This window comes from Epinephelus lanceolatus, chromosome 1 (assembly GCF_041903045.1).
Source record: "Epinephelus lanceolatus isolate andai-2023 chromosome 1, ASM4190304v1, whole genome shotgun sequence".
Taxonomy (NCBI): Eukaryota; Metazoa; Chordata; class Actinopteri; order Perciformes; family Serranidae; genus Epinephelus; species Epinephelus lanceolatus.
Window position 1 is genome coordinate 48,175,468 of NC_135734.1, and position 14,979 is coordinate 48,190,446.

At 41.0% G+C, this 14,979-nt stretch overlaps 1 protein-coding gene across 6 annotated transcripts in view; it reads left to right on the forward strand.

Annotated features, from left to right (window-relative positions):
• Positions 1-14,979, forward strand: part of ripor3 (RIPOR family member 3) — an 83,235-nt gene that overhangs the window by 17,376 nt on the left and 50,880 nt on the right. For 4 of the 6 annotated variants that reach the window (XM_078171531.1, XM_078171525.1, XM_078171523.1 and 1 more), the window contains one exon: positions 10,208-10,292. The exons of the other annotated variants lie outside the window; for them this stretch is intronic. The gene's annotated coding sequence lies outside the window, so the exon portion shown is untranslated. The remainder of the gene's footprint in view (positions 1-10,207; positions 10,293-14,979) is intronic. 6 annotated transcript variants of the gene reach the window in all.

A 14,979-nucleotide genomic window follows, 5' to 3' on the forward strand; every position in this document is an offset into this window, starting at 1 on the left:
AATGCCACTGTCTCTGATGCTGATTCAATACGCTGAATGGGCCATTAAAAGGCAGACAAGGACTAACTATTGCCAACAGTGCAGGACACACCCAAAAAACTAGAGACAGACACTCACCAACAGCTTGATATTGACCAACAGATGCAGAGGAAGAAGATATATGAAATTAATCCCTGAGGGGAAATTCAATTTTTTTCCATATACACACACAGGCCCAAAATACACATTTACGCACAACAGGACCTATATATGCACAAAATGGAGGGATGTCAGAGTGAGGGGGCTGCCCTTGGACAGGCGCCCCGAGCAGTTGTGGGTTCAGTGCTTGGTCAAGGGCAGCTCGGCAGTGCCCAGGAGGCAAACTGGCACCTCTCCAGATACCAGTCTATGCTCCACACTTGGTCCATACGGGGACTTAAACAGACTCGGTTCCCAAGCCAAGTCCCTATGGACTGAGCTGCTGCCGTCCCAGCACACAGTCGCACAGTCAGCATGGTGTGTCAGGACTCTAAAGCCGGTGCTGGCTGTGCCTTCCAGTGGTTAAAAAGAGGCAGACAGCAGATCATGTTAGCTGGTGCCAGTGAGCATTAATTCTTTGAGTTACTTGATAAAAAAAAAACTTTGTCTGTCTGCTCTGTCTGTACTCAGCCAGAGATCACCTGTGAGGGGAGAAGCATCAGTCTGTGACGCTGCTGTTCAACTGCAGGTGTGTTTTTTGTTCCAACAACTCCAACAGAGTGATATGTTAATTTCAAGAGAACCACTTCACCATTACACATCCACTCTCTCCTCATTATGCTGCTGGATCACTGTTGGATTTGTTGGAGTGCCAGAAGAAAAAGGTTTTCAATGCTCTCAGCAGCAGAGTCCTGGTCGTAACCACGGTTTTCCCAAAGCATCTGCTTTTTGCTCTACCTGCTGAGGAGAAAGGAACCTGCTGAAGTGAGAGATTCTTTTTTCCAGCTCTGTGCAGGACAACAAATCACAAATGACTTGTCTCAGGTTAAACGAACAAGTGACGTGTTTTCGGGCAGATTTTCTCTCTAACCGGCTGAGCCATCACTGAGTCGGGATGCCCCCTGCAAGTGTCGTTTGTCTGAGTAAAATGCTCGTGGCCTCGGGAGGCAGAACAAGAATTTCCATTTCACACTTGGATGAAATTCCAGATTGGCTGAACTCACCCCACAGGGCCCTTTCAATGGCCCACATTATGCCAAGTGAAGTCAATCATGTGAAAGGAAAAACAGTACGTAGCTTCGCATTTATATTTTAGGCATTCGGCCGACTATTCCTATCAGAGTGAGTCATGCAAGGTAAAAAAACAAGCATAAATTATATTCCTCTTCCAAGTGGCCTGATAACAAGAAGAACACGTTGCAAAATGCTACAGTAAAATATGAAAGACGATCTGGATTCAATCTTGTGACATTTTGCAGATGTTTCTATCTTCAGTGCTTTAACATGAGTACAAACGTTTTTAACTCTGGGCAGTAGTGCAAGTTTTGAGCCAGATTTTCCAAACCTTAGCTTGCTGAGCTACAGGGAGACCTTGTCTTTGTGAAGCCCTGCATGCTGTGCCACATATATGCATTCTCCTCATTTTCAGATATCAGGTGTCTGCTCCATAAGGGCGCCGGCTACACTGATGCAAAGCAAAGTATGCTGGCCATGGGACAGAAATGCAGAAATTAAAGCAGCATTATTCAGACACAGGGGTTAAAGGAAGTTGAGAGAGCAGGTCACTTTTATACTTTAGGTCTGAATATAAAGTAAGGAACTCCCGAATCCACAATTTCTTTAGAAAATCACCTCCATGTGCATGTGTGCAAGCTTCGACAGACATCAGTGACATTTTTTACGGGTTTATCCCACCTGTGAAGCTGACCTCCAGACTGATAGGGAAAGCTGCTGAAGCTTTAAAGGACAGAAGATGGTTTAGTCCACCCTTGCATTGGGATTTGTCTCTAAACATACAGCAGCAAAAAAAATGTTAGCATTTCGCTGGCAGTCTCCTCATTCTCACTCCTGAAATCATGAAGTAGTTGGTGCTACAACCCTGACTGTTATTTGGCAGACAGTCAATAATGTCTACATTTTATACCAAAGTTTGTCATCAATTAGCCGAGATAATGGACCACACAAAGCGGTCAGTGTAAATGTCATCACAACTTTAAGAAACTGGTTAAACTGCAGGTTGAATCACTGCAATGTTTACAAAACATTTGTTTATATGAACTTTGTGTAAGTTGCTGTTTTAATGAATGCAGTTCAGCAAACTCCAGCTGACACTGTAATCAAATTACATAACAACCAATTAAGTAAAAGCTCGAGCTTCTCTCAGCTGAACGGAGAGATCAGCTCTGCCTGCTGTGCAGCGATGGAGCTCCACATCGCTGCACTAAACAGACTGAACACAGAGGTATCAACCAGAGAAGTGAAGGTACCACTTAGGTCAGCAGATACTGTATGTGTGTGTGTGTGTGTGCATGTGTGTGTGTGTGTGTTCTGTGCTGGATTGAACCCACTGGCCTCACTCCCCACAGGGCCACTGGGTAACAAATACAACACACACTTACACACAAACAGCTTCACACTGATCTTTATTATTTTCTTTACGTGATGTGTGTGTGTGTGTGTGTGTGTGTGTGTGTGTGTGTGTGAGAGAGAGAGAGAGAGAGAGAGAGAGAGAGAAAGATAGAGAGAGAGAGAGGGGAGACTTTTGAAACAGAAAAAAACAACGTTAGAATAAATTCACAGTAAACTGGCAGGTGGATATTTACACTCTCTGATACTTTATTTGAATGCAGTTTAAAAACACATGTTATGATGTTCCTTCTTTTAAGCTCTCATTCCTGTGATGTTTTCAGTTTTTGCTGGTGGCACAAGTTCTATTTCTGTCCACACCAAATACCTACTGTAATTCTTCTGTTTATTCCAAACAAACCAGAGATGTAAACTGCACAACTTCCTGCGGTTTAGGAGACTTTTCCCAGGGACAAGCTCCCTTACATCACACGAGAAAACCGTCGGAAAAAAACAAAGGTACAAACAGTCTTGAAGTGGTTAAACGAACAGTAAATCACCATATTCCCATATAACCATATTCTGATGATTTCTATTATAATTCTTAAGATATTTTAAGAGTTGGGACATCGATGGCTTAGTGGATAGAGCAGACACCCCATGTACAAGGCTGTTGCTGCAGCGGCCCGGGTTCGACTCCAGCCTACAGCCCTTTGCTGCATGTGTCTCCCTCTCTCTCTCCCCCCCTTCACACTTCACACTTCACTATCCTATCAATTAAAGGTAAAAAATGCCCTAAAAAATATCTTTAACAAAAAAAAAAGATATTTTAAGAGTTAAACCAGCTATAAGTAATGTTTTTATAATAATAAAAACAATGTGAACACGAAAAGGTGTTCTTAGTGATGAACCTACAGAGAACTATCACCTAAATCTGCAGCTTCCCTCGGCTTTACAAAGCTTTATAGTCAGTTTCAGCTCTTTGTTCATCAGTCTGGCCCACAACTTGACTGTTTTGCTTCACTCTCACCTCTCTTATTGTGTTGTTTTCAGAGAAAGAGATGTAAAAAGCCACAAAGCAGCAACCTCCAGGACTGAAAAATGAAGCCAACTGCCAAAAACTGCAATTCCTCTAATGGCCACTTCAGGCTGGTTCCAAAAGCGAGTCAAACCCCACAGACCCCATGTTAAAATGCCCAACTACAGCAGAAATAAACATGTTTACAGCCCAGTACAAAAAACCCTGTTTTGGTCTGTATAGCTAATTCATGACAACTGTATGGGGGTTTTGGACATCTAAAGACATCCTGTTGAGCGTGCGTCTGTATTAAAAAACCCTCTAAGTCGGATCATCAGTTTGGTAAGGTACATTTGGTTTAATAGTTTTAAGCCACTGTGCTGGCAGAAATAAAATTAGAATTAGCATTATCACAGTTAACCATAGCTGTAAATACATAAACCAAGCTAGCAACTAGCATGAGGGTTAGCTCTACCTCTCTTGTCCTGAAACCAATGGGTGACTTCATGGGGGCTATATCCATTATCTTAGACAGTCTGTGAAAGTCAGACACAGTTGGAGACTACTTGGTGAACTTAGTGGAACATTTAGGGACAGATATTTCCCCAGGAGTTGGTGGAGACCAAAAACAGAGCTAAAAGAGAGGGAAGATGGACTCAGTGATCATGTTGCTGCCAACACAGTCTCACTCTAAAGTCGTCGAAATTCTATGGACAAATTGTGGACAAAAATCAGTTATTGCAGGTTGAAGAATAGCTGCCTTTCCTACCACACTTCTAAATGAAACATCTCTCCTTTCATTAGACCTTCACAAACCCAAAACACACTTTTGTATGCAGACTTAAACACATCTCCCCGCTCATGTTACAAAAAGACGCCACGTTTATACAGAACTTAATGTCCTAAACATGCGTTTTATGTCCCTGTGTAGTTGAAATAGCTGAGCCTCAGGGGGCATTACAGCAAGAAAACATGTCCAACTATCTCTTACTACAGACCAAACAGAAGCACAAATCATAGACGCCAGATTCAGCTTGTTGTTTCAGGCAGGACAAGTCTCAGTGCAACCGTAAATAGAAGGAGGTGACCACACAAAGTGCAGCTGTGTCTTGTTGTACTGACAAATAAAAGTAAAAGAAGTTCTTATTTAAAGTGATTTATATAAGACTTAAATAAAATCAACATGTTTTTGCAGGAACAAGATTAGTCTCAGTGTAACTAAGAATCTAATTAGATCCTATAAGTAACTTTCAAGCAGTAACTTTCCTGAACTGCATTAACAGCTGTAGGACCCTCTGGTACCATAAAGATTTGTAAAGTGCATCATTCCTTATCTTCTGCTGAATCCATCAAACTGTGTGTCCATAGGGAAGCGTTCATTTTTAACCTACAGGTTTGAAATCAAATCACGAGGGAAGCACCGGCTGTGTCCATTAACAGACTAATGAAACCATTTTCAATCCTTACAAGTGAAATTTTAAGCAGCACTCTTAGTTAGCCAGCTCTGAGGCATTTTTGTTTGCCGCCAGCCATAAACACAAAGACGATAGAAACAGATTTCTCTTTCTCTCGAATATAATGCAAATAAAAACCAAGATTCTGTTACTGTATTGTGTATTTCTTGCCCCAAATGTCTTTAGGAACATATTTCAATGCACTGTTAAACTGTAATGCGATAATTTGTGACAGGAAGTGGGTGCCATACTGTTTCTGATGTGGCACAGTGCATTAAGCAAATGTCATGGCCCCTTTTACTCTGTTTTCTCTGGTTATGTAACACCAATATTAAAAGTATTTTCTGCGGTGTCTTTCTGCTGTGGAGACAGACGAGTTTTACAAAAGGACCGTCTTTCCAGCAATGAAATACTTCTTTAAAGGTCGACTCCATCTGCATTCTTTTCCACGTTATTCAAATGGAAACACTCACCCAGCCATTAAAATATAACAAAATGTATATGTATGTTTGACCAATTGAAAAGTTTTCTAAAAATCCATCCTAAATCTATGCTTCTGCTGGGATCAGGATAAACAACACATATTCAGAGTTTGATCCAGATCAAAACCAAAACTGGATGATGTGATCTAATCCGATTTCGGAATCCTTTTCTTTTGGACAACCTACTTTCAAGATTTGACCCAATCTGATGTCCGAAATTACTTCTGAACATCTGGGCCCATGATTTAGCTGATCCCGTGACTTTTCATCAATGCCAACATGTTGCTGACATAAGTGGTTTTGATTGAAAATATTCATTTGGGAGTACCCAGTAGCTCAGTTGGTAAAGTGGGCGTCCCATGAACGACAGCAATGTCCTTGCCACACCAGCCATGGGTTCCATTACAGCCAACAGCCCTTTGCTGCATGTCATCTCCTTCTCTTACCCTCTCACACTTAACCTGCCTTGTCCAATAAAGGCAAAAGCCCCCAAAATGTTCTTTAAAAAATTCATTTGTTGGAAAAATTGGAAAAAATTATCTTAACACCTGGCTCAAAGCACCGCGAGAGAGAGAAGCGTTTTGAAGCATATATCCACAGCCAGCGATTCATGTGAAGTATTAGATCATAAATCTGAATCCAGACTTCAGTTACTCCAACACTTACCACAAAAACAACGGCTTTTCTAAACTCTTTAAAGCACTTTTTTTTGTTTCCGACCAGCTTCTCTCTGAGCCTCCAAACTAACAGCTCATCTAGGTTTTATATGATACTGCTGCAGCTTTTATTCCAATTTGCCTCCTGCTGGAAGCATCAGTAGACCGACAAATCAAATATGATCAGAACTAAGATGAAGAGGTCAAACTACAAACAGCTGATAATCCTAACATGTATTCTGATGCCATCACACACACCTGTACTGTACTAACACAACTGTATTAAACATCTTAAACTTGTTAACTACATAAAATACACTTCTTACAATATACTGAAGCAGAAAATGTAATTCACTGTATACACTCTGCTCAACGAAGACATGTGTAAATAAAAAACGCTTAACCATATAGTGTGCATGCATCAACTTAATGGCCAGAATAAATGTTGACATTGTACATTTTCTGCAAGGCAGGGATCTATTACATGTGTATATCATTATGTGGCAGATATGTCAAAACTTTCATTTCTTTATGTTTCAATGTGTGGCTAACGTGTGGTTAGGTTAAAGCACAAAAACCACTTGGTTATGGTTCATGTTTTGGCTTGAAATACCCAGTTGAAAAAGCAGCGATGTCTCGTTCAAGAGCAACTCCTTTTTGTGCCACTGTCCAAGGTGGAAACACAGCAGCAGGTCGCTAAAAACACACACGTTTGGTGGCTAAAAAGCCGCTTAAAACACAGAGATGACTCGCTAAAAAACAACCGGTTGCCAACTTGGCAACGTAGGTGTCACACTATCCATCATCTCCCCCACTTCCAGATGACAAAGTCAGCTCAAATACGATGTCACTTTAGAAGCATTGATATGATACGTATGCAAAGTACAAATGTAAAGCATCTGTGGCACATTTTCTTCTGGCGACTTGGCTGCATACATACAGGGAAAGGAAGATGGATGATACAGTAACGACTGGAGAATAGTGTATGCATGTGTGTGTGTTCGGTATGTTTAGGGCTCAGTTTAAGTGGTGTTGACAGCAGGGCTAATCGAGGGGAAGACCGTGGAGAGTTGGTATGATTACAAACCCAGAACGTCTCTCCTCCTCCTCTTCCTCTCCATTTCCTCCTCCTCATGTCGCTCACATGAGAGAGACATATTAGGGGAGAGGAAGACAGAGTAATGGAGAGACCTGCACAGACGGAGTGATGTCTCTTTATCTGTCTTTTTCTCCACAGAGACCGAAACACACAGAGGCCAATGGGAGATGGATGAAGAGGGATGAAAAGCGGGGATTCCCTCTTTGTCTCCTCTCAGCTGTGAAAATAAAAAAGCAGTAGAAAGACTCAGACAGAGAGAGATAGATCATGAATGAATGTTTCTTCAGACTGAGACAGATAGAAAAGTGTGTGGAGAGACACACGGCATCCATATTGGATTTAGATCAGACTCTCTGTTGGGAAAAAGACAGCAGAGGATGTAAACAGACTCACATCTACTTTACAGTCGATTTATAACTTTGCTATCGTGATCGTCCTTACAGTCATTTGTTGTATTGATCCATTCTGTGTCAATCCAATTAGCAGAATAAATGTTGGTATTGTAAGCTCCTACAAATGGTGGATACGGTTAAATTTGTACGTTATTATGCATCAAATACGTTGAAATTTTACGTTTCTACATTTGAATAACACTGTGGTGAACGTGTGATTAGGTTTAGGCACAAAAAACACTTGATTATGGTTAGTAAATTGGCTTAAAATACCCAGTTTTGGTGGCACAATCCCACCTTGAAAACACATGTTGATATGTGTTCCCCCTACCTAAACCTCACCAAAACCCTTAGCCCTACCCCTAACCAACAATTGGGGCTCTATGCATGAATAAGGGGGAAACATGAACGGTGAGTACCAGCCCACTTCAAGCACTGGCCATGACCACTGGAAAGTCTTGGCCTGATACCACTTACAAATGCGCTTCAATTTCCACCAACTCTCTGAAGATGTACATAATTTTACTGTGACCGTGTGTCTATTAGCACCTATCTTTGTGAACTGAACTGTTTTTTGCAGTGTGGTTCATTTGCATTCAAAGTGGCCAATTTTGCAACAAATATCTGCCCAGGACTGTTTCCCTAATCACACTCCTGCCTGCTGCCACTAGATTTCTGACCATTACTGCCCACTCCTGCAGAGTGTGTTATTTATTCCCACCTATTACCCACCCGCAAACATTCTGACCACACATGCCCGCACAATAGATTATGAACAGACTGCGTCTTCTCCTGACCTTCAGGGAAAACACATCATTTTACTGTGCTATTAATAAAGATATGTATACCTGTTGGTATTGAGTTGCAAAATAACATTAAAATTAAATTTATAATTACAGTTATTCTGGTGTCTCTGGGACTCAGTGTTATAATTAATATTAACTCTAATATTCCTGAGATATTCCTCCAAACCTCTGACTTGTGTAGTGTAATGTACTGATTTACTGAAGACATATACTGTACCTTTTAGTTGACTTTTAAAAGATACGTGTTGAAGCAATGTACTCTGTGCATTGACAAATTACACACTGGTTTATTATTTCATGTATTCCTATGACACACACACTCACTGAGCATTTAAGCATTGTGGTGGAGAAGTACCTAGGCATCATTTCTAAAAATAGCATGAGGATGGGCTCAGAAACACTGGTGGAAAATTAGGGGAATTACAGCTTGTCCTGAGAATGACCCTAGTAAGAGGAGGCGGTCTTAGATTGTCTAGGAAAAACATTACTCAGCAGAAATATGACACCATTATGGTGGTAGGATGAAAGGAGAAAAAGTGACTCAGCAGAGGTGGGATATCGTTACGATCAGAGCCAAGTGGGAAGGATTAAGAAAGAGATGACTCAGCAGAAAATCTTTACAATAAAAACAAGTGCGCAAACAAAGAAATTTCAGTCTTGCTCCGGAGCTTGACTCATTGACTTATGATGTGTTTGTTGCCTGCGAGCACATTAAACTCAGTTGCATCTGATTCTACGTGTCTCCAGTGATTTTTTTGACCTCTGAGTATTTGAGTTTTTGATATCTAATGGAAGACAAAGAAGGTCCGTTTGAGAGGAGAAGAGCGAAGTCGCAAGCTTTCTGGCACGGCTCGGGACCTTGACTTTTTTTGCTTCCAGACTTGCCTTGTTTTTCTTTTGTATTTTAATATCCTGCTTTTATCTTCTTTTCCACTTCATTTGTTGACATCTCTATCTTTTTGTTAATTTATCTCCTGGACCCCCATGATGTTTTTGACCGCTCTCTCCTACCTACAACAAATATAAAACAGTCTGTTCCTGCGAGATCTGTGTACTGCTGGATCCACGGGATACCAAACCCAAAGGAGTCTTCTACACAGAAGTACTCAGATGCTATCTGCTTGGCATCTGGTTAGGGATGCATTTCACCCGTCACGAGTGCTTTGACCCAGCATACATTGGTCGCACAGTGACACTGTGTCCCTGGCCAAAAATTGGATGCCAAAAACTGAAGTGCAGTTCTGAGGCAGATGGCCAGATGGTGACGTTGAGATGATATTCCTTTCTCATCGTTTTAAGCCTGTGGTGTTTGTAAGAGCCAAAAGTTTTTATCCAAACTGTCTTTGATCATCCTTGGCAGAAACAGCCTTCAGGACCTTTGCCAGAAAGTCAGGTGACGCAGTATAAAGAGCGACAAAGTCCATATGAATAGCAAGTTGTGGTAGATGAACAGTTAAAGCACAGGACTTTCATCCAGGAGATCTGCGTTTGAGGGGGTTGACCTCAGTTTATTGTTTGGTATTATAAATGTCGTATTTGGTCGTAGCGAAGACACTCAGGAACGACATCCTGCTGATGGCCAGATGACGTGGAAGTCCGTGCAACTCTCATTTTGGAACCAGTTTTGAACCATAATGGGTTGTCTTCACTGGATGTTCAAACAACGGTCATTCAACGTCTCAATGTTTGCTGGGGAAATTTACACGGTTTTCTTTTTGTTGTAATTGTACAAGTTTTTTCAACGACAAAAAACAACCAATTATCTTTACTATTTCAGTGTGTTTCGTGAAGATGAAGTGACGCCACCAGGATCTGAGCCCTGACAACGTCACAGCTTCCATCAGACCAAAAACAACACAAAAGTAAGAACCTTATTTCTGGCTGGTTTCCTGTGAACCTCTGAGGGCAGAGTCAGTGTTGGGGGACAGTGATTTCCTAACACTCCTGATAAGGCTACTCTTCAGTTCAAAATGAATCTCTGTGTGTCTGGAGGCTTCTGCTCTGATGAAAGTTGTTCCTTATAAACAGCCTGGATTTTAAGTGTAATCCACATCTGGACGATGATCCGAAGTTATCATGGACAAATCGCTCACATAACTCCACACTCAGCTGTTTATTGATGAATATAATCAGATAAGGATTATGTTCATCAACTTGCCAGTGCACACAGATGTGGACAGTCGCTGTGTTTGTGTGTGCCGGCAGATGTTTTTCATCTTTTGTAGAGGATGAATGTGTACGTGAACATCCAAGTGTTTGTGCAGGGTTGTGTGTGTGTGTGTGTGTTGGAAACTACAGATGTTTGTATCTTCTGAGGACTTCAGAGAAGCCAGGCATGTGTGAGAGAAGAGCCCAGATGTTTGTATCTCCTTAGGAAAATAGAGATGTACACTCTGTGTGAAGAGTTTATGTCAATAGATTTATGAGATTAAGTTACTTTAGAGTCTTTTAATCTTTGCTCTGGCTCGGGCCTAAACACACAGGAACCCTGGATATCACGACATAACACAACACACAGCAGGGGGATAGGGGGGACAAGGTGGATAAAGGTGGATGACAGGCGAGGAGAGAGGAGAGAAGGGGGTCTGCAGAGTGAGTTAAAACTGAGAGGTGGATGCAAACAGAGCCAGAAGGGAAAAAAGGATGGAGAAAGAGAGGCAGAGATAAAGAAATCTGAGACAATGGAGGGAAAAAAGGAGAGATGTGAAAAATGGCCTGCTGAAAGGTGAAGCCAGAGAAATGACAACTGCAGAGGAGGACAGCTCATCTCACACATTCCTTCTCTGCTCTCCTTTAACCTACTTTTTTTTTTTTTTTTTTACATTATTTCCTGTGGAAGAACTGAGTGCTGTCTGTCCTCCTGTGTCATTTCTTTAACTTTAACTGTATTTACATGTCGTTTACATGCAGCTACAGTTGTAAATATACATTTTGGATGCCTTTGCCTATGGTCATTAACCCCTTTAATTAATTCAAATAACTAAGAAGTTTTCAGTGTTATTTTATTTGTATAATTGGGTCAGTTGTAATTCATTACGTCTGCATTAACCTCTTCCACTCCCCCTCCCAAACATACACCCATTTTTGTCTTTTTTAGGAGGAACAGGGGAACTTAAGGGGAGCAAGTAGGTTAGGTCAAATGGTTTTTCTAGTCATAAATATGCAATAAACATTTTTTGGTTGGCCAACAGTTAAAACTTTTATAACTTTTAGAGTGTATAGGGGCTTAAAACCCTCATGCTCAATTATGTCTCATAGGTTGTTGCAGCAATTTTTGGGTTGAAAGTATTTGTCACACAGATGTGGTGCTAAATCTAAGCATTTCTCATCACTTGACAGTTAACAAAAATGGTCAAAAATCCCTCCAAACTACCACATTAATATAAAATACATGCCGTGATTTGGTATCAAAAACTTTTGACATTTGTGGATTTCTATAAGAACTGCATCTATAAGAACTGTGAGTGGATGGCAAACGCTTCTGTTCTGGAAACTGCTGAGAAGCCCTCTTATTGTCAATATACCTATGAAAGCCATCCATCCTCGACATGCTCAAGGTCTCTAGTTTGTGGTTGTAAAATTTCATGAGGCTGTGATTATCCTAGAGGTCACTATAGGTCATTTTACACAGTGTCCATCTCAAACAAATGGTCTCACTGCAATGAAATGACAACTATGGGGGCTAACATCATCACACATGAATAAAATTGGGCTCATTGAAGCCATAAGAGTCTCAGCTTTCCAGTCAAACCCAATTTATGAAACACCAAGAATGTTTGCCCCAGTATGCAGAAATATTCAAATACACCACTTTTCAAGTAGATGAAAATAACAGTTTTATACCGCATGCTAGAAACCGCATGGGACCAGCATAAAGTGGGCATGTCTCAAAAGAGGAGACTCATGGGTACTAATTAAACTTATTTTCATTCAGATATCTTGAGATGAGAGGTCAAGATACCTCTGTAAAAATGACCATGCCATGTTTCCCTTGCTAAAATTTAGCCTAACTTTGGCGTGTTATTCAACCCGTTAACGACAAGCTAGCATGACACGGGTGGGACCAATGAATTCCTAACATCATGTTAACACTGGACGCGGCAGTGCAATGATATGTCAATTGTCACACAGTCAGCTGTCAACAATCGCACCGCCAATCGCACCAGAATGCCCACTTTATGCTAGCCCCATGCAGTTTCTCGCTTGCGTCTCGCAATGAAAATAGACCAGATGCTGAAACTATTCTTGCAAAGGCCATGGCACATCCTGTGTGAACAACCGATATGGTTAACATGGGTGCCAAAAGGAAATGGGTAATGCCCCCTGGAAACCCCTACCTGGCTTAGAATATTAGCGAACCACACCATCTTATGGACAGTGATGTCAGCCTTGAATTATTTTTCAATATTTTGTGCCCCTCTGCCACCCACTGGGGGCGCCATGGCCCCCTTAATATTTTCTGTTTTACCTCCTTTCTCTCCTCCTCTTTCTTCACCAAACTAAATCGAAACATTTTGACAGACAGACTGTTGAAGGCTGTTAACAGAATTGAGTTCTGTACTAATTGACTCACCTAAAACAATAATCAATTGGATGACCTGAAAACAAAAACCCTCAGCTGTGGGTGATGACACACAAAGTCAAAGTGTATCACACCAGACAGCTTGGAGTTTAAATTACTGCTAAATATCACTTTTACTCTGTCAGGTGTGATTATATTTATGCTGCTATATCATTATTTCCCCTTCGTCCTCGACCTTTGACCCGCTGATTGTGCGTGTATGTCAGGAGTTGTGACGTACTGGTTCAAAACTTCACTTAGCTCCCCCCTCTCCCTCCCACGGACCTTCCAGCATCATACTTGGCATTGAGGCATTCCCATAACACTTGAACAGCTCAAGAAGGCAGATAAACACTAAAAGGCGGTGATGAAACATTAAACTGGATAAAGAAGAAGAAAAAGATGATTGTCCACACCCTTGACTTTAGTGTTTATAGCCAACGCTTTGTCTTACAAAATGTGTTTATATACGAGTCAGCTCTGCCAAATATGTATCAGGCAGATTTTCTTTCTTCCAGTCCGGAGGCCTGAACCATGAAGCAAGCTTAACTGACAATCCTTGGGTTACCTGACTTCATGGGGCCTGACATTAGTGGTCCCCAATAACTGGTATTACGAAGATGGTAATCACCTCTCTCAGTTAACTTTTCCAATCGGGCTACGAGATGTTAATTACAAGCAACACTGTGAAGGACCGTAAATGAAGAACTAGATTAAAAATTAGATGAAAGTGTGATACCAGCAGAAAAATGTGGTGAAAGCAGCAGCAAAAAGTGATTAACCAGGGTGAAATATTGAAATAACTAAAATAGAATAAGAGGCTGTAGAAGCACAGTATTACAAGTAAAGCTATAATAAGTGTTTTCTGTTTTTTGGCCAAGCCTGATGGCTTATGGGTCCCGTCAATGACAATGGAATGGCTCTGTAACCTTAGAAGTGACCCTTGCCCTTCCTGTCAACACGGGCCCTCATTGGCTATTGTAGGCTGTGGGAAGGACATGGAAGCTCTGACTGGCTCAAGAGAGGTGTCAATCAAAAGGTCAGAGTTCAGCCACTATTTCGATATCCAAAGAGTGGTCATATTTACATGCAAACAGGAGTTATTGCTTACAGTAAGAGGAGAAATGTGAACATGTGAAAATGGTATGGTAGTTTGTGGGTATCTATGGATTTAATAAGGTGTTTGGACAAAATACTTCACTGGATTTAGATCATGTGGACCTTTGGGGAATATAATCAATCTGTGGATTATCATATGGCATAATAGGTGAGTTACACGTTTGTTGTACGTCTGACAGAGGTGTTTATTGAACCAGCTGTGGTAGTTGTATCTTGAAATGATCCGCATCAATAGAATTGCAAGGAGTGTATCTTTTTAACTACAGGTTATATGAGTAAACCACCAAAACAAAGCATCTAAAGTCCACCCATGGACTTTCATATGGTTTAAGAGGTTGGGTTATTGATCTCGTAAAAGACAGCAGAGTGTTTTTAAAATTATCATAATAAAGTTACTCCAAGCTGAGCAGTGATGGAAGATGTACAGCACTGATAATGTCTGGAATCTCTTCAGGACAGAAGGAAACATATTAATCTTGATTACATATTTAGTGTTGTGCAATATCCCTCCCATTTTGTAGAAGCTCTCTTTTAAAACCAGACCGGAAATATAAAGTCTAGAACAGAAGAATGATTCTACTGAATGTATACAAGTATTAGCTTAGATTTGTTTATCTTAAAGTGTTTGGAGACCTTGATGGCGACTGAAAAGACTTTGTAAAGAATAAATAAAAGCTGCAGATCAGCGAGAATACATCTGCTGGTTTCATTTATACAATACATGTAGGAAACATTAAAACCATAGCTACTATTTTAGGATGGCCATGTCTCCGTGTGTGTGCATGTTTCAGTCAAGAACAGCATAGTTCTTCACCCTGGGGGGACATGAGTCATCTGTGACCTCTGACCCCTACAAAATTAGCCAATCA